Source organism: Musca domestica, unplaced genomic scaffold (assembly GCF_030504385.1).
Source record: "Musca domestica strain aabys unplaced genomic scaffold, Musca_domestica.polishedcontigs.V.1.1 31, whole genome shotgun sequence".
Lineage (NCBI taxonomy): Eukaryota > Metazoa > Arthropoda > Insecta > Diptera > Muscidae > Musca > Musca domestica.
In genome coordinates, this window is record NW_026712309.1 from 11,040,092 (window position 1) to 11,059,986 (window position 19,895).

A 19,895-nucleotide genomic window follows, 5' to 3' on the forward strand; every position below is an offset into this window, starting at 1 on the left:
TTATGAAAAATTTATAATAATATACGATTTATGGCTAAATTAAAGGTACCAGAATTATCTTAACATGGCAATATATATAGATTTTGCATGAGTCATAAAAAATTGAACCCACGTCGCCATAACTGACGTCGACTGCTACTGAGTCTGCTAACCAATTATCCTATCAAGCCGGTTTGGGACAATGTGTGTTTAATGAGGTTTTGTGTTCAAGCACTGCATTAATTGAAATATTTTCACACTGACTTGTTGGGTGATTGAATTGACGATATGTAATTTCTAGGTTTTGATATAGAGTTGCTTGAAATTTTTTTTTTCTCCAAAAAGATGATTTTAACCCCGATTAATGGTAATTTTTGCACTTTGATTTTTTCTAAATCGCAGGTTTTTAGTTTTTCATAGTAAAAAGAGATTAGGTTAGGTTAGGTTAAAGGATGTGTGGTTGCATAAAAACAACCACTCCACTCGGAGACCTAGTGGTCCATTGTGATCATCCTAATTTAGAATAGAAGTGAATGTGAAAGAAGTTAGGAGGTTAGAGTAGAATAGATAGGAAATAGAAGAGTTAGTGTGTTTGCATCCACGCTATAGTCAGCGTGTCGTCCTTAGCCATTTTAGTCTTCTGGCTAGCTGAAGAATAACTACTGGCTCGGTTTCGGAGAGGCATGACAAATCCGGCAGAATTTGCTTACCTAAGAGCCTATGTCTTACCCGATCAGGGTAGGACAGTGACAGAGTAAGTGTTCCACCGTTTCTGTTTCTTCCTCATCTTGGCAAAGCCTGCAGTATACAGTGTCGTCAACCCCCCCCCCCCCCATTTTGAAGTCATGACCTTTATGTTGCAGTGACCTGTAATTAGACCCACCACAAGCTTCAGGTCCAACTTCGTCATGGATGTGAGTGACCGTGATCTCTTTTCTGAGTTCACTGGCCAAATCATTTTGGAGATGTTACATCCCCTTCCAGATAGCCAGTTTTGTTGAATTTTCCCAAGATAGTGATTATGAAGTACTTCAAAGAAGTGGCATAAAGGTGGCTTCACTGAGGTCTCAATCTCTAGATCTACTGACTCAGATCCGCGTCTGGCCAATTCATCGGCAGATTCATTGCCAGAAATGTTGCAGTGTCCAGGAACCCAACAGAGCTTAACAAACGACTTTACCTTTTCCAGGGCAATTTTGCACTCCAGAACAGCCTTAGATTTGATTATAAAAGAATTTAGAGCTTTTAGGGCCGCCTGACTATCGACATATATAGTCACCGGTCCGTTCCGCTCATCGATTCTATTTTCCAACAGCTCTATGGCCATTCTGACAGCAAAAATCTCTGCCTGAAAAACACTACAATCGCTGTTTAGTCTGAAGGATCGTTGGATACCTAAACTTTCACAGTAGACTCCAGCCCCCGTTCCACTTTCCATCTTTGAACCATCAGTATAGACAGCTATACCGTTAAAAGGTGGAGTGCCACGGGACCAGATATCCCTGTTTGGTATGCAGATATCGAGTATTTCAAAGCTGTGTCTAGGGAGTATATAGTCGCTAGCTATAGCCTGATTACTTACATTCTCCACATACTTAAGAATAGTAAAAAGAGATAGCAAGGAAATGAATGAACGTAGACTCCTAGTGAGCGATAGTGCTTTGTGGATTAGCGAGTTGTTAATATAATAGCCATGTGTTTTGTACTTAGGCGAAATAACGTTAAATTTAATTGCGCAAGTGATTATTTCAAAGAATTTCTATATTAAAAAATAAAATTGGTGCGAAATTAGGTGGCAGAATATACCCGAAAATAGACTTTTGGCAACCAATCTAAAACGATTTATAGAATATGAGGATTATATCAGCGCCAAGTAGCAGGTATATTGGGCTGTTATCAAAAGAATCCCCTAAATCGAAGTTACGAATTCGAGTTTTCAATTTATGTATTGGAGTATGCGAGGACAGTTTTCCCTTAACACTAGACAGGACTGATGCATTTGTTCTATAATTGTAGACGAAATTTTTGGGGAAAATAATTTGAGAGAAAAAACTTCTATGGGTGCGGTAGATATGCTCTCTAAAGCACGAGTTGAAATGCGGAGTGCATTTTTAAGTTTCTTACCAACAATTGATGATCTTGAAGAAGGGTCTAAAGTAGCACAAGTTTTAAAGGATTTCCCATTATTAAATGCAGACTATGCAGTTCCCGAGAGCACATTATCTTGAATGTTGTCGAGAGACTGGTTATTCGATTTCTTTTTAGTAGAGTTTAGAAAACTTTGAACCTCGACTTTTCACATTCGTAGAAGCCGGAGGGAATTTCAAAGATTGTAATTTGACAATTTTACTTATTTTTGGCCGATGGAGTAGGCTGTGATGGCTTTGCTTGAATGAATTGCAACAATACTATTACAATCGTTAACGACATAGCCGGTACACAGGCAATTAATGCAAAGATTATTTCCTTTTACAATGAACAATACTTCCTCAAACGGAAGTCCAACAAAAAGAGGACAGAGCCGTTGTACTTGGCTCTGGTTACGACAAACAGGACAAGAGGTGCTCGGAAGTGAATTGTTAGAGCTAGGAGGGAGCGTAATTTTGACGGAGGTGTCGATAACAATCTATTGGTGGGGCGAGATATATCTAAATGGTCAGATGTCAACGATTTTGGAGGTGAAACACTCTTTGGCAATATCGGCTTGGAAGGGCTCAACGAATTAGGAGAAGCTACTACATTAGGCAACGACTTTTCTGTGGACGAATTTCAACTTATACTCTGAAGGGTTTTTATTCTTTCTGTGAGGAAAAAATCTAAGCCATTCCAAGAAAACAAAGACGACTTGTCTTTAACACTTTGTTTCCACAGAGTTAAGGTTAGGTCTGGCAACTGCTGCATACAAATAAACACGACAATAGGCTCCCAATGATCTGTGTTGACATCATAGACGGCCAATGCAGCGAGACAACCCCGCTGAATGTTATTCAAGCACTGACAAATTTTTTTTATCAAAAAAAAAAAAGGGAAGCTCGAATAAATTCTTAATGTGATTATTAACAAGAATACGCATATTGTCGTACGTAGCCGACCACGTTTTCCACGCTAAATCGAAACTACGATTGATGAGTGGGAAACTAGGAACGATTTCTTGAGCCTCGCCGGTGGTTTTTTGCATAAGAAGGCAGAGACGTTAAATGTCGGAAAGGCGTGCATTTTTTTGCGGACGCGTTTACGGTTTGAAAAGCAGACTGCACAGCAACCAGGTGGACGGAATTGTCCGAAAGTAGCCTAGAAGGTGACGCTAACGAGGTAATATTTAAAAGTGCACTAGGTGATATTGGACTACCACATTGTGGAGAAGTTGGTGTGAGTGCAGGATCTATAGCTGGCGCATTTACAGAGACAGGTGATTTGAGTGGATCAAGGTGACGATTAATAGTCGTCAAATACTAATGGTATTCAATAAATGAATTATTGTATTGGTCCTCAACGACACCAAATTTATCCACCTGTGCAGTCTCGGATTGTAACGTGCTGATTTCATCACGTACATTTATACGAACAAACAACCGCACCTATTACACAATGAGAGCAATAACAGCGGCCACTGCAAGTGCGACGCTAACAGCACCAACCAACCACCACCACCATGCAGACACGACACGGTCATAGGCAGTCAACAAAGCGACAACACCACTAGCCAACAAATGCAGCATTCATTGGGCGCGTGGTAAACAATGTAGTGTTCGGTGGTGTGCTGCTCACAGCGTATGGCTGCTCCCGATTACCTTCAAATCGTCAACAACAGTCATCACCGGAACACAAACTTCGTAATTCCTGATCGTCGACAACCGACGACCACAAGTTCCCGATATCCCGACTCTCACAGTTAGATCGGTTTCGTTGGTTCATTTGTCGTTTAATTGCAACAACAAGAACAACCATATATTCCAAGCGCCTTTTCTAGCGTCGGTTTAATAATATTCAAATCAACCAACAATTTATTTTTCTCCCCACCTATCACTGTTAGGTCGTCGTCGTTAGTTGTTTTGCAGTGAGGTAGTTAACTACTCACATACGTTGATCGCTCTGTCGACGCTACTTGTGTTTTATTTCGTTTTGTGCGGTATTCCTTGTAGTCGCTCGCACAGTGGATTCAATTTTAAAAAAGTGAAATTTATTTTAATAAATTTTACTTGAAAATTATTTTGATATTTTTGTTGAATATAACGTCTAGTAGTTATTCAATTTCGATTGACCATTATATCTTTCGGTTAAAGCACTCTACGGCCGGCTTAGTGGTTGTATTTATGCAATAAAATTGAATATTCATATACAATTGTGGAAATTATTTATAAATATCTATTTATAAATTCAATTTGATTTTTTGAAGTATATTGCATTTTTTACCGTTTAGTTGTAGTGCACCCTACAGTCTATAGTAGTCAAATTTAACATAATTCTGACAAATCTCGTTTATTTTTTAGAAATTTCACGCAAATTGTTTATTTTTCTATTGTGATCTGATTAATTTTTCTTTTATCTTGAGTGTTTTTGACAATTAGACCGTGAGCACCCTACACTCAACTACAGTTCAACAGTTCGCATAGTTCGGATTGTGGGGGAGAGCTTACGCTCTCTTCTGCACTTTCTCCTAAAAGTCATATTCGCTCAGTTCGGATGCAGAGATGCACTTTCCAATGCTGCGGTTGTCGTTGCTGGTCACGACCCGCTAGCAACATGAACTAGTTCGGCATCGGAAACTCGTCGATTCTCAGAGTTACAGTAACTAGTTCCACTTAAGACCCCTCACAGTGCAAACAACTGTAAACTTTAACATGGGGATGTCATACGAAGTAACAAATTGGCTCCCTTTGCATTACCTGTAGATGGTACTTTACTAGTTCCAGGTTTACAGTCATATACCAGTGACAAAAGACTAACCCTTACCAAGTTCCAAGTACACAGCCACAGACTAGTGTCAGCAGACTACCTTTTAACTAGTTCTATGTATACAGTTATGTACTAGTTTCATTTGACTATCCCTTATCTAGTATAAGCAGACCAATTTTAAACTGGTTTCCCATGAATTAGTTCAGTACCAATTATTGTTAGTGAAATTCTAATTTTTAGTTTTAATTCATTTTTTTATTGCAAACAAATGAATACAAATATACCTTACTCTATAAAACTTGAACAAAAATAAATTTAAAACAAAACTTTGCTGTGAAAAAGATCTGCCAATAGAACTTGAGTCCAACCTGGAGAGTTTCTAGTGTATAATTCGCATATGCTAATTTGCAATAAGTTCGAAATATATACTACTTTCCAGAGAACGGCCCTTGTAAGCCATCATCCACACCAAATATGCCTGATGAGCCGCTTAACCAACGGCGAAACGCGTCGCATAGTGGTGTGTGTGTGATAGTGTCTATCTGGCTTTCCTTTTCACTGCAAATTTCAGATCATTAAGCTCGTCTCGAAAGAGAAAACAAACAATAAATCATAAAACATATGATCTTCGCCTTAACAAGGCAAAACTCAAATAAATTTAATTTAATATTTATAAAAGCACTTGTATTGCTTTTCGTAGTTGTGTTTCAGGGGTGTCCGAATATTCTGTAACTGGTATTGAATCTGCAAAAAATAACGGTTAATGTATGAAAATGTAGAATATAAAAATAATGTTTATATACACCTTATCTAAAATAACGTTGTATATATTACTTAGGGACTTCAAACTTTTTTCCTCAATATTATACTCGTAGTTATATTTGAACCGATAACATTTTTAAACATTTCGATGTTTCCTCTCCTTTTATAATTGATGCTATAATCTTTACCTAAAAATTAACAAAAATTGTATACAATCTATGTTTGTTCAGCAATACATTTAAAAAATACTTACATATATGTATTGATTCTCAATATTTTTCATAAGTGATGGGGAACCTATTCGATAATGGTATCTCATCACTTTGAATTCGTAGCACCATCACCTTCAACTCAGCTAAAGCATCAGCTAAAATTTTGATTTGACCTATAGTGAAAACAAACAAATTAATAATTTGTAACAATTCTGAGAAGAATGTTATAATTTTACCTTGAATTACTTTTATTATTATTTTATTACTATTATTACTTTTACTACTCATTCTTACCTTTTTATTTGTTATTTTCAACACTTTATAACTTATTTGCACAGAAAAATGATACTTCACTTCACAACGATCAGAATAAGAATGCTTTTTCCAAACAAAACGCACTTGCATTCCTCAAGAATAACGGTGCATTGTGTTTTTATTGGTAATCTAAAAAAAACTATTCAAAGTGGTTCTTGTTCGTAGAGATCTCATTCAAATGTTCGTTTGGTTTTTTCGTTGTGGTTTTTATTTATGCACAACTGTCGCTTCTTTGCATTACTTGGGGAGGAAAAGGTGTCAATTGTTTACCTTTGCATTACTTGGGGACACATTTGGTACTAGTCCGGCTTATATCTAGTATAGGACTGGTGAAATTGAGTTAAATGGAATTTTCATTGCCAGCGGGGACCTTGTTCCGCTATTGTGCTCATCTACAACGACACTTGTTCTCTCGCTCTCTTTGTGATCACACGAGTTATGTATAATGACCCCATAGATATTTTTTAAAAGAAATAAACAAATAAAATCCAACTTTTGTAAAGTTGTTGCATAAAAAATGACCAATCACTTTTGTTAATTAACTTTTTAATAATTTTTAATAACTAATTAACTTTTTAACAATATTAATTTTGCTAACATTGCATGTTTATCAGTATATTAACATTTATGTCATTACATCCAATCAAAATGTATTTTTATAATAATTTGCTAATTCTGCATTAAATGATAATCTACTAAATTTAGGGCACCAATCAAAAACTCATTTATTTATAAATTGCTAATTTTACAATAAATGATGGTTTACTAAAAATTAGGGTTATTAGCCAACCAGAATAAACTAAATAATGAAAATGCTTACATAACAGCTAAGAAGAATATTATAAATAACAATGTAAAATTCGATTCAGGGGAGTCAGTGTTTAACTTGAAACTCACTACTTTACAAATGAACCATTTGAAAATACACAATACTACTTAGTCCTTGTTTTTATTTTATATTCTTTTTGGGTTTATTTGTCTCGGTATCACGTCAACACAATGTTTATCTCAGAGGTGCTCCGCCGATAACAATAAAAACCAAGCCACTCTACATACATACATAGATATGTATAAAGTTAATTTATTATCTTGTATTTTGAATATTGTTTGATTTAAATTGCAAATACAGCCTTTATTCTAAAGTTCATTAACTAATGGTAAAACTTAATAGTCATTGGCTTTCTTGATGTTAATGTAACATTCATGTAATTGAACTAATTCATGTTGCATGCAAAATATTTAATTCTGTCATCATTGTAACGCCGGAAGTCGGAACTTCTTTCCGGCTCCAAATCCTGGTGCTATATATCGACATAATTGTTGTTTTTTGTTTGGTTTTTCTTATTTTGAATTTGAATACATGCATTTCTTTGAACACACATTGCTTTCCATAACGTCTATCCGTCACTGAGAGTTTATTGCTGTTGACGAGGATCGATGTCGCAACAATTACCAATAGCCAAAATTGCCAACAACTTGTTTACGTCTATGACCTAAATGTCCCGCTGGGGAAACAAATTAGCAACAACATACATGTGTAAAGTATTCCCCAGAGATGCGAAGGAGCAAAATATACGCAGTGATCGCGAGAAAAACCAGTAGCAACAACAAGTCTAGGTGGAGCCATTTGAAGCGCCACTAAGATGTAAAAAGCTTGTTTACGCGAACCAATCACAAAGAAATTGATGCCAATAACGTGTCTTGGTAAGGTATTGTCAATCGTTCCTCATAAAAGGAGTGGCCCGTTGTGAGTGGGGATCATTTAAGTGAAGGCCGGTAACACGAATGTGTGACTTGATACGACCGTGGTACGAGAGAAAGAAAGAAACTTTTCAAAGGATTCCCTTGCACTAATTCCTTCGGAGACAGTATATACGCCTACTAAAGCGTCATGTACCTATATATTTTTCCGCAATATCATAGGGCCAACTGGAAAACGATATTCTTCATCATACGAAGATTTAAAATGCGTCCTAAGGGCCAAGTAGGGAACACAATTATCGCCCAACTTCACGGTTGTAAATTGATAATCAGTCATATCATTTTCTTCGGATGATCTGTATAATATCCTCTGATATTTAGTATGTTTCGGATAAGTCCAAATCAGGCCACACATTTTAGCCATAATATGGTAAAATATAACAGTCTTGATGGTCCACAAACCCGTCCACATTTTCCATATGTCCCAGAGACATGATATTATCATAATTAATCTTTCGGGATACATATCGACCATAACGAACTTCAAGCAAGAACTTTGAAACAATTCCTGTGAATAGCGTCGCTACTGAATCAAAATACTGAATATTGGAATGCACAGTTATATGGGGGCTATACAAAGTCATGGGCTTGTATATGTAATTTTTTGACATAGGCTTTATAACTTCCATTAAGATTCCAACATACGAAATTTGAAACAATTCCGGAGAATAATATCGCTTGTACCATCAAAATTCGGGATAAATTGAGGTACCGTTATATGGGGGCTATACAAAAACATGAACCAACATGGCCACTTTTCGAACTTGACCTGCCTACTAGCAAAATACAAATGTGTGCCTAATATTAGCATTGTGCCTCAAATCTCTCAAAAGTTTGCGTGATTACAACAGAAAGAGTGACACACATTTAGACAGACTCCGCTAAATCGACTTAGAATCTTACAGCGATCAAAAATATATATACTTCTTAGGGTCTAATTTGCGTATTTAGAGGATTTACAAACGAAATGACAAAGTTAATATACCCATCATAAAATGGTGGAGGATATAAAAAGTTTGTCGATACAAGTTACAGAGTTATGACGATACATGGCAGCATATTGGGTTATCATCAACTTAATAAGGCTAGCAGTTATACATGATAAATGTAATGACGGTGTAACAAGTACACCTCTACAAGGAACGAATATGATAATGCACAGTACATTTCCATTACCAAAGGTAACATTTCCCAATTCAATGGAGATTGTTTGAATCGTCGTCAGTTTTATGAACTGTTCTTGGAGATGGTAGACAAACAACCTCTTCCAAAAAATGTAGTATCATAAAACAAATTTTTCGGGTGAGTCTAGCAAACTCATAAGCCATCTGGCCTTAACAGAAATAAACTACAAAACAACATGAATATTGCTTCTAGAACGCTACAACAATCAAAGGATTCTTGTTTCCACGCTGGTAGAACGGATTCGAAATCAAAGAGTACTTCATCTACGGCTTCGATCAAGGCTCTGTATAATCCAAGCTGAATATTGACATAAGATCTAATTAGATCAAGCACTTTACATATGATTTATGCAGTCATGCAAAAATCGAAAAAATTGGTGAATTGAAGAAGTACTCGATTTGGGACATTGTGACGGAAAGGATCCTGAAAAAGTTAGCAATTAAAATAACCGATACGTCTTTGTTCATTGGAAAGTTGAAAGGATTCAAAAGAAAAAGAAGGACTATATGCATATGTTATCCAATAATTATGTCAAAACAATCCTTGGAAGCCCCGTGGAAGACAGCCGCTCTTGAAAGGTAGGACAACACAATAAAAAAGTGTATTCCCGCTAGTTCGACAGCCACGGAAAAGCAATATTGAACCAGCGAATTTCCCAAGCCCCTGGGAGCCAGAACCCCCAAATATTCGCTACCTCCCATCACATCCCAGGAGCATTCCAGGACACGCTGCTGGAATTAGCAGAAGCAATGAATGAACGTTAAAAAATGAGCAAACTGATCATGATACAAAACTCTGTACTTCTTCAACGGACGTCGAGATCAAACAAAATTCAACGGACGAGAAGATTTTGAAAATCGAGGAAGTAGAATCAGCTGAAAAAAGTCTCCGCTAGAATCTTTGCGAATCTCACTACAACAAAAATGTCCAGATAGTTCAAAACGGCCATTTCATTATTGGGCTTCCCTTTCGAGAATCTCCAACAGCATTGGGATGATCTCGTACAATGGCATCAAACCCATTTATGAGCATAGAACTCCGACTTCTACAAAAGGAAGTTACCCGAATTCAATACACCAAGCTCAAAGTTTTACGATTACCCGGCGTCTACAACAGGAGTTAAAGTTCGAAGGTACTACAGCTATAGTAGTAGCTGATATTAATTACATATTTCTGTCATACATGCTCAATATAACTCTTAAACTGAAAGAAGTAGATGACTCTCTCCGTCTCATTACTAGTGCTGTACAAATTCCAGTTGAAATAAAAGAGTTCAAAGCAGACACTCTACTTAGCAAACAAAGCTCATTATGCAGCACGATTGGAACATTTCATATTACAATCAGACGCAAAGCATCCGCTAATATTGCCATGCAACGATCCCCTGATCAGAGACAACTCATAGCTTTTAAGCACAAAAATACAACGAGTTCGGCCAATCTGAGGGAAAATGACAACAGAATCGACTATTAAAAAAACTGTACCTGCTCGTCCTTGTATAAATTCTGAAGCAGATTATTGTAGACCACTTTGTGTACATTACAAGGTAAGGGGCAAACGACCAACTAATACCTTTATAGCTGTGTTCTACTGCTATTCAATGAAGGCAGTTCATTTAGAACTGATATCTGACTTATCCACTGAATCATTTATTAGCCTTCTTAAACAATTCACTGCTCCTTTAGGGCGCTGTGAGAATATATATTTTAATATATATACAAAGTCTTTCGGAGCCAAAATATATTTGTGGAATTATCTAAATGCATGTATGTCAATCAGTCGCAAGCGCTAAGGCGCTAATGTACGAAATGTGTCAACAAAGACACTATAGAATGGAGAATTGGAGACAAAAATCAATGAAATTTAAGATATCCTAAATTCTCAACCCCTAATGGCACTATCAAACAATCCAGATAGGCTTGAAGCATTGACACCGGGACAGCAGATCAGATAGTGTGAGGACATCCAGTATATCACATTGGAAGGTAATATCACATATAAATCATCAGTTCTGGAATATATGGCAGGAAGAATATTTACAAAAACTTCAGCAGTGCAATAGTTGGAGAAAAAAGATGACCAATCTCCAAAAAAAAACGAGTAAAAAAGCAGTAAGTTGAGCAGGGCCGAACTTTGAATACCCTCCAACATTTGAAACAAATTAGAAAATTTTGAAAAAAATAAAATCCGTTAAAAATTCAGTTAAAATCTTTCAAATACCTAATATCGGAAAGTGCCGATATATGAGGGATATACGATATTGTGGACCTATATAGACAATTCTATGGCTGGGGGTATAGTACTCAGACCTTGTGTGGAATTTCAGACAATTCCATAAAAAATGTGGCTAAAATCGTCAAAATACCGAATATCGAGGGGTACCGTTATATTGGGACTATACCATATCGTGGACCTATATAGATAATTATCTTCCAGGAGATAAAGTACTCACCAGGAACTCCTTGTGTTGAATAATACCATTGGAAAATGTTGCTTAAACTATCAAAATACCGAATATCAGGAAGTACCGTTATAGGGGGGATATACGATATCGTGGACCTATATTGACGACTCTCTTTCAGGGGGTAAAGTGCTCAAAGAGAACTCCGTGTGTAGAATTTCCGACAATTCCGTTGAAAAATTTGGCTAAAATTATCAAAATACCGAATATCGCGGGGTACCGTTATATGGGGGCTATACGATATCGGGGACCTACATAGATAATACTTTTTCAAGCAGTAAAGTACCCGCACGGAACTCCTTGTAAGGTTTTTCAGACAATTCCGTTAAAAAAAATTGGCTAAAATCATCAAAACACGGAATATCGGGGGGTACCGTTATATGGGGGATATACGATATCGTGGACCTATATAGACAATTCTCTTTCAGGGGTAAAGTACTCACAAGGAACTCCTTGTGTGGATTTTCAGCCAATACCATTGGAAAATGTGGCTAAAATCATCAAAATACCGAATATTGGAGGTACCGTTATATGGGGGATAAACGATTACCCAGCATCTGCAAGAGGAGTTAAAGTTCGAAGGTACTACAGCTATAGTAGTGGAGCTGATATTAATTTCATATTTGAATCACACATGGTCAATATAACTCTTAAACTGAAAGAACTAGATGACTCTCTCCGTCTCATTACCAGTGCTATACTTACAAGGAACTTCTTGGTGGATTTTCAGACAATTCCTATGAAAAATGTAGCTAAACTCATAAAAATACCGAATATCGGGAAGTAGCGTTATATGGGGGCTACACGATATCGTGGACCTATATAGACAATTCTCTTTCAGGGGGTAAAGTACTCAAAATGAACTACTTGTGTGGATTTTCAGACAATTCCGTTCAAAAATGTGGCTAAAATCATCAAAATACCGAATATCGGGAAGTACCGTTATATGGAGTCTACACGATATCGTGGACCCATACTGATAATTCTTTTCCAAGGAATAAAGTACCCGCAAGGAACTCCTTGTGTGGATTCTCAGACAATTCCATTAAAAAATGTGGCTAAAATCATCAAAATTCCGAATATCGGGAAGTACCGTTATATGGGGGATATACGATATCGTGGACCTATATAGACAATTCTCTTTCAGGGGGTAAAGTACCCAGAAAGAACTCCTTGGGTAGAATTTCAGACAATTCCGTTGAAAAATGTATCTTAAATCATCAAAATACCGAATATCGCGGGTTACCGTTATATGGGGACAATTCTCTTCCAAGGGATAAGGTATCCACAAGGAACTCCTTGTATGGATTTTCAGACAGTTCCGTTGAAAAATGTATCTAAAATCGTCAAAATACCGAATATCGGGGGGTACCGTTATATGGGGGATATACGATATCGTGGACCTATACAGACAATTCTCTTTCAGGGGTAAAGTACACAGAAGGGACTTCTTGTGTGGAATTTCAGACAATTCTTTTAGAAAATGTGGCTAAAATAATCAAAATGCCGTGTACCGGAGGGTACCGTTACATGGGGCTATACGATATCGTGGACCGATATAGCCCATCTTGGAACTTGACCTACCTGCAGACAAAAGACAGATCTGTGCAAAATTGTAGCTTCCTATCTTAATTCGTTTTGACTGTAGCGTGATTACAACAGACGGACGGTCATGGCTATATCGTCTTAGAATTTTACGCTGATCAAGAATATATATACTTTGTTGGGTCTAAAATGATTATTTCGATGAGTTACAAATGGAATGACGAACTTAGTATACCCTCCATACTATATATGGTGGAGGGTATAAAAACAAAATCGTTGGCTTTGTTAGACAAAGGGGTAAGGGGCCTCGAAATGAGGCAACTTTCGAATTTGCAGAGAATTAAGGCAAACCCTTCAAAGGTTTGCCTGACTTGACCTGACATTCTTTTGAAGTGTGACTTAGAGCTTTTTATCCCCGTCTCCCAAGTACAGTAGGGATAAAGTGCCATTCTAATTTTTGGAATCCGTATTTTACCACGGCTTCGTCTTTCAGTTCTGAGATAACTTTTTTGAGACAGCTTTGTCCGAATAAATGTGACGAGGATACCCACTCCGAAACACAAAGCGGGACAACACAGCTTAGAAGGTTGAGTTGGAAAGGTAGCAAATGGTCTGCTTAAGGTTGTTCTCTTAGAAGGAAGAGGCACTATAAGATGAACTTGACGCCTCTTCTGAGCTATAATGTATTTAACACATTTCCTGTAGCGAACTTTCACAAGATTTGTTTCACTTATTATTCAGCACTCGAGTCTAGTCGTAGTCGGAGTTAGTTGCATGCCGGCTTTAGTTGTTTGCCTTTGAATATGGTCAGCAAACCTCCTACTATATGCCTGAGAATTGGTTATCAATCGGAAACGAGCGAAACATATTTCCTCTGCCGACAACCGAATGTTGTCAAGCTGAGTCAGTTAAATGTAACTTATGGCATCAATATCGTTCAAACATCATGTTGAACAGCGAATAAGGCATGATGCATTTTAGACGGTTTTAGTTCGAAGGTGGTTTCGGAAATAGTTATGTCAGAGGGCCAACCCTCTATGTCCAACTGGAGCCAGGAGTCAGTCCCCGGTTTCCAAATCTGCGTTTCATCGTATGTTTATAACAATGTTTAGAGCTATTTCTTCGATTTTGTCCATGTTAAAATGAAAGAAGCCAAATAACGCGTTTCAACGTTTTTTCCGAAGTTTTGTCTCCAAATTCAAGGTATACATCATTCAAGTGATCGCAACGGGGCAGACCCTCAATAATTTCATTGAAATTCGATGAGCATTTTTCTATTTCGAACTCAGCGGATTTAAGAAAATTTAAAATGGATTCCCTTGCATTTATTCATTCGGAGATAGTATGTACGCCTACTAAAGCGTCATCAACATACATATTATTCCGCAATATCTTAGAGCCAACTGGAAAACGATGTTCTTTATCATAAACAAGATTTAAAATGCGTCGTAAAGGCCAAGTAGGGAGCACAATTGACGCCCAACTTCAAGGTTTTGAACTGATAATCAGTCATTTTCTTTGGATGGTCCACCGATATTTTGTATGTTTAGGGAAAATCCAAATCTGCCGATACATTTCTGTAAGAGAGACAATATATTTTTTTAGCGTGAGACTCACATATAAAGCATCCATCAACTGAGAGAGACATTAAACACGACTACCAGTTTAGTTCGTTGCACTTTTTGGCTTAAAACGCCATGATGTGGCAAAATATAACAATCTTGATGTTCAATAAACTCTTCCACCTTTTCCATATGCCCCAGAGACAAATATTCCAACATGACATTATCATAATCAATCTTTCATTCAGGATTTAGCGCAATTTCGCAAAAATTTGTGAAAGGAACAAATATCGACTTGATTTGAATGAGCACGAAAATGGTAAATAAGTCAACTTAATGCCTCCCACCAGGATTTCGAACAGTGCCTATATTTCCTCACATCTACGCTCATCATTTGACACAGCGGGTATTTTGGGAACCTCCTAATGCAACGGGATACACTGTATCTCTGACGATTGACCAAATCTATCTAGAGAGATATATATTTTAATGATCCAATTGTGACCGGGCAATTTAGGTACATGTGGCCAAATGTCAATCACCCAGTCCGGAAATATACGCGTAGACATTAGTGGCTGGTAGCTTCAACTGTCTCTGAATGCGTGAAGCAAGGATGAATTGTGCAAATGAACATGATATTTTATTATGTACTTTGTACAACCCTAATGTTTGCATTTTGATACTCTATGAACCCAGAGTCAAATAATTCAAGCATTTGTTCTCTGGCTTCAAAGTTTTGGACAAGATTAAAAAAATGAGACACTTTACACAAATTACATTTGCTTTCGTTTATTGTAATACAAAGATCCTTAAAATTCTTTGGGACATCAATTTGGCTAAATTTTTGCCGAGGTCCCTGATTTTGTTGAGCCATTTTTGGGAAAGTTACATTGGATACGCTTTGCAAGGACCGTGAGAAATTGATTTAAAAAATCCAACCGAGGCAAATCAGTTTTCATTGCCAATGACTGCTTCATACAAACAGACTTAGCTTGTACATAGAGAAACATTGAAGGACAAAAATTGGATCTCATGACTTTACGTTAATTTTGTATAGCTCCAGAATGGCAATACAATTTGCCACATTGCGCTTCAGGTTTTTGAGACAACTTGCGAATTTCTTGATTAATCAAGACTTTTAACTGAGTATTTATGGAGATTATTTTATAATTGTCCTGGTTACGTAGGATGTCTCAGACAATCTACTTTTCGTCTTTTGAAAAAAATAAGATGGAGCTTGTTCGATATTATAAGCTTTTTTATAAGATCATGCGACAAAAAAAAACTTGCAATAAATAAAAAGACTAGCAGTGAATTCTACTTCCAAATTGTATGTTCTTTACCATCTTTTTGCTTCATAAATTTTACAAGATCAAAAAACTAGTGTAATGTTAAAGATCATTAAATGTGCAAAGCAAACAAATTATAAAAATACAAACATTTATGATCTTCAAATAAGACTTAAAAGATGCACACATCATGGTACAAATATATCTCTTGTTAATATATATATATATATATATATATATATATATATATATATATATATATATATATATATATATATATATATATATATATATATATATATATATATATATATATATATATATATATATATATATCAATAATATATTGAGGTCTGGTCAGTGCTGATTGCAATGCATACAGAACATACGAATACACATATTTAATCTTGTGTGTCTTGTATTAGTCTGGCTGTAGTGCAAACATATCTATGTAGATATATAAAAAGGTAAGTGCACTGATTGATGTAGTTTATGACGATTGCTCATAGTTGGTCGGCTATTCTTTCTTAAGTTTATTGCTGCAGTCAGTGGCGTAGCGAGACATCCAAGCGGTCGTCTTATACCACTAGATGTCTTTACCATCGCAACTCTAACAACATTATCGCTTCTTCTTATTACTTCCATTACTCGACCCAACTGCCATTTTAAAGGTGGAAGGTTTTCATCTTTTATGAGAACTATCACACCATGTGCTAAATTGTAATGTGATGTGCTCCATTTAGACCGCTCCTGTAGTACAGTTAATTAGGAACTGATCCATTTTTTCTTTTCAAAAAAAAGTTGCTGTATGTAACAAAACCCTTTGCTATCGAGTTAATTTATTGATGTTTGAATTTGTAATATATGGTTCAAAAAATGACCGACACTTTAAGGTCTTCTGGATATTCTGAAATTGGTCAGAGGGGTCTTTAATTCAGTTTAGGGGGGATTTGACATACCTAAGTTCTAAGTTTATCGAATGTTATGAAGATGATGTAGACAAATCGGCTTTATTGGCGATCGATCTCGAGCTTCTGACTTATAGATAGAAAAATGGCCCACAAAAATCTACACCCGTTGTAGAAATTGTTAAAAATTGTTACTCTGTACTTCGGCAATGTGTCCATCACATGCTCTGCAAATTTTGGCTTCAAACGAAAACATGTAATGCATCTTCCAAGTATACTGCTTATTAACTTTCGACCACCTACAGGTCAGTACTGTTGACGAGCTTTAGCTAATAAACATTGTGGACCAGCATGAAGCAATTTTGGATGGTAATGGCAAGATTAAAGATGTAACAGGTTGACCACAGGGTATTATAAATGGATGCTGTGCATCATAATTTAAAATTGATTTGTGAAGACGCCCTCCAACTCTTATTAGTATTTTTCATCCATAAACAGCGATAATAAATTTAGTTTATTGGATATCGAAATGTTCTGGTTGGACTTCAACACTTTATATTCAGCTCATTTTAGTAATGCGGTGACTTCAAATATAATATTTATGGCTTCTTCAATGGAATTCTCCCCAAATATCATATCATTGGCATAAAATTCCATTCTAATATTTCGAACACCAATTGGAAAGCTGGTTTCATGATCAATATTTGTTGAAGGAGTATCACAAGACTTAACTGAAGTAGAGTTATCTCTAAGCCATGCAATCCCTGGCCGAATATCAGTTGAAGTAGTACAACTATGTTTAATGTAATTCGAATCATCTACAAGTCATGCAAACTGCGGATCGGAATATACCCCTTCCGAAGCAGACTCAAAAAACATTCACTTTATAACCGAAGGAGAATCTTATGATCTCGTGCGGGAATTAGGATTGTCGAAAAGACAGTCAGAAATTCTAGATTACAGACCCAGACAGTGGAACTATTTGTCAGAAAATGTAATGTAAACATTACACTTCGAAGGTGCGACGAAAATATTGTAACAATATAAATTTTTAAGAATATAGTGATCTTATATTTTTTCCACAAACAATACACATATACAACAGAAGTTATTTTGTTTGCTCAACATTTTTATTCTTAAATTGTAGAAATTATACTGAGTCAGTTCTGCAAACGCAGTCCTTTTATACTGAATTTTTTAACCATTGTAGCCTTTACCTAGTGAAGCCATTAACGTCTACCTATTTTACGCAAAAAAGTAAACTACGATGGTAAATCAATAACTTAATTACGATTTTTATTCTTAAATTGTAGAAATTATACTGAGTCAGTTCTGCAAACGCAGTCCTTTTATACTGAATTTTTTAACCATTGTAGCCTTTACCTAGTGAAGCCATTAACGTCTACCTATTTTACGCAAAAAAGTAAACTACGATGGTAAATCAATAACTTAATTAATTTGCGTTCGATAATACATATGTTTGTATAAATTGCTACAATTTTTTCTGCGACAATGTTTAACATCGTGGCCACGGGTATCTTCTGGCTGGCTCAAGGTAAGGTAACTGCATTTCAAATAAGCATATCTATCATTTCATTTTCTGTAATTTACTTTGTTAAGTTTCACTGAACAACAAGCAGGTTCCCAATCCTGGTTGGTGTGTATACACTAATTAATATACATTTTGACAATGAGATGTTGTTAAATGAATAATTTGACACGGTTCGGAAAGTTATTAAGGCATCAATTTTATCGTCCAAGGTGTAAATTGTGACGACGAAAGTCATTTCATTTGTTTTCGTCCCCACTTTGTTGTTGAATTTTCAAATTTATTTGTGTAAAGAATGAGTTATTTATATAAATATGAATTTCCAGAAAAAAATCACCGTCCTTTTATTTCCAAACCTTAACCAACCCCCCTCATAGTTATTTACATCAACTTCTTGTTTGGCGTTGATTTTAACACTGGACAGTTAGGTTCAATGACCATCATAGTCAAGGCCACGCAGTAGCAGCAAGCAATATTGTTAGATCAAAACACAACTGCATGCCAATGCATCAAACCAATGCATAGGCAGCCAACAACAAGCAAGCATCACAACGATCGATTCAACCAAAGCATTGCGCCAATGCATAAACACACAACAACAAGCAAGCATGGCACAATGCATAAACGCACAACAACAAACAAGACACACTGGGCATTGATGTTAATGCATGGTAGTGGAGACCGGGCAACGCAGGCATAGCATAACAACAAAGACCATGCATGACAGTGAACCATCGTTCGATGATGGCAAAGCGAAGGCATCGAGTGGTGAAAATATAGGAAAACTGTAAGAGGTGTTCATAAGCCCTTCGGTAACTCGCGTTCTCGAGCTAGAGTTTAACCCCTTGAGGTGTCGTAAAGCCCTTGGGTTCTTCGGGTTTCTTCGTATTTCATCCCCTTGAGGTGTCATAAAGCCCTTGGGTTCTTCGGGTATTAACCCCTTGAGGTGTCGTAAAGCCCTTGGGTCTTCGGGTCTCTTCGCTTCTAAACCCTTGAGGTGTCGTAAAAGCCCTTGGGTTCTTCGGGAATTAAGCCCTTGAGGTCTCGTAAAGCCCTTGGGTCTTCGGGTCTCTTCGCTTCTAAACCCTTTAGGTGTCGTAAAAGCCCTTGGGTTCTTCGGGAATTAAGCCCTTGAGGTGTCGTAAAGCCCTTGGGTCCTTCGGGCTTCGTCGTTATTAACCCCTTGAGGTGATAAAGCCCTTGGGTTCTTCGTATTTCATTCCCTTGAGGTGTCATAAAGCCCTTGGGTTCTTCGGGTATCTTCGCTTCTAAACCCTTGAGGTGTCGTAAAAGCCCTTGGGTTCTTCGTATTTCATTCTCTTCGGGTATTAACCCCTTGAGGTGTCTTCAAGCCCTTGGGTTCGTCGTTATTTACCACTTGAGGTGTTTAAGCCCTTGGGTTCTTCGTATTTCATTCTCTTCGGTTATTAACCCCTTGAGGTGTCGTCAAGCCCTTGGGTTCGTCGTTATA

At 36.8% G+C, this 19,895-nt stretch overlaps 1 protein-coding gene and 1 long non-coding RNA gene across 2 annotated transcripts in view; one reads left to right on the forward strand and one right to left on the reverse strand.

Annotated features, from left to right (window-relative positions):
• Positions 1-19,895, forward strand: part of LOC131803642 (ankyrin repeat domain-containing protein 6) — a 328,879-nt gene that overhangs the window by 228,248 nt on the left and 80,736 nt on the right. The gene's annotated exons all lie outside the window — the stretch shown is intronic.
• LOC105262270 (uncharacterized) lies at positions 5,165-6,546 on the reverse strand. The gene is made up of 4 exons (XR_002195254.2): positions 6,144-6,546; positions 5,891-6,022; positions 5,681-5,825; positions 5,165-5,619 (listed from the first exon to the last, which is right to left on the reverse strand). It is a non-coding gene; the product is annotated as an uncharacterized LOC105262270 (long non-coding RNA).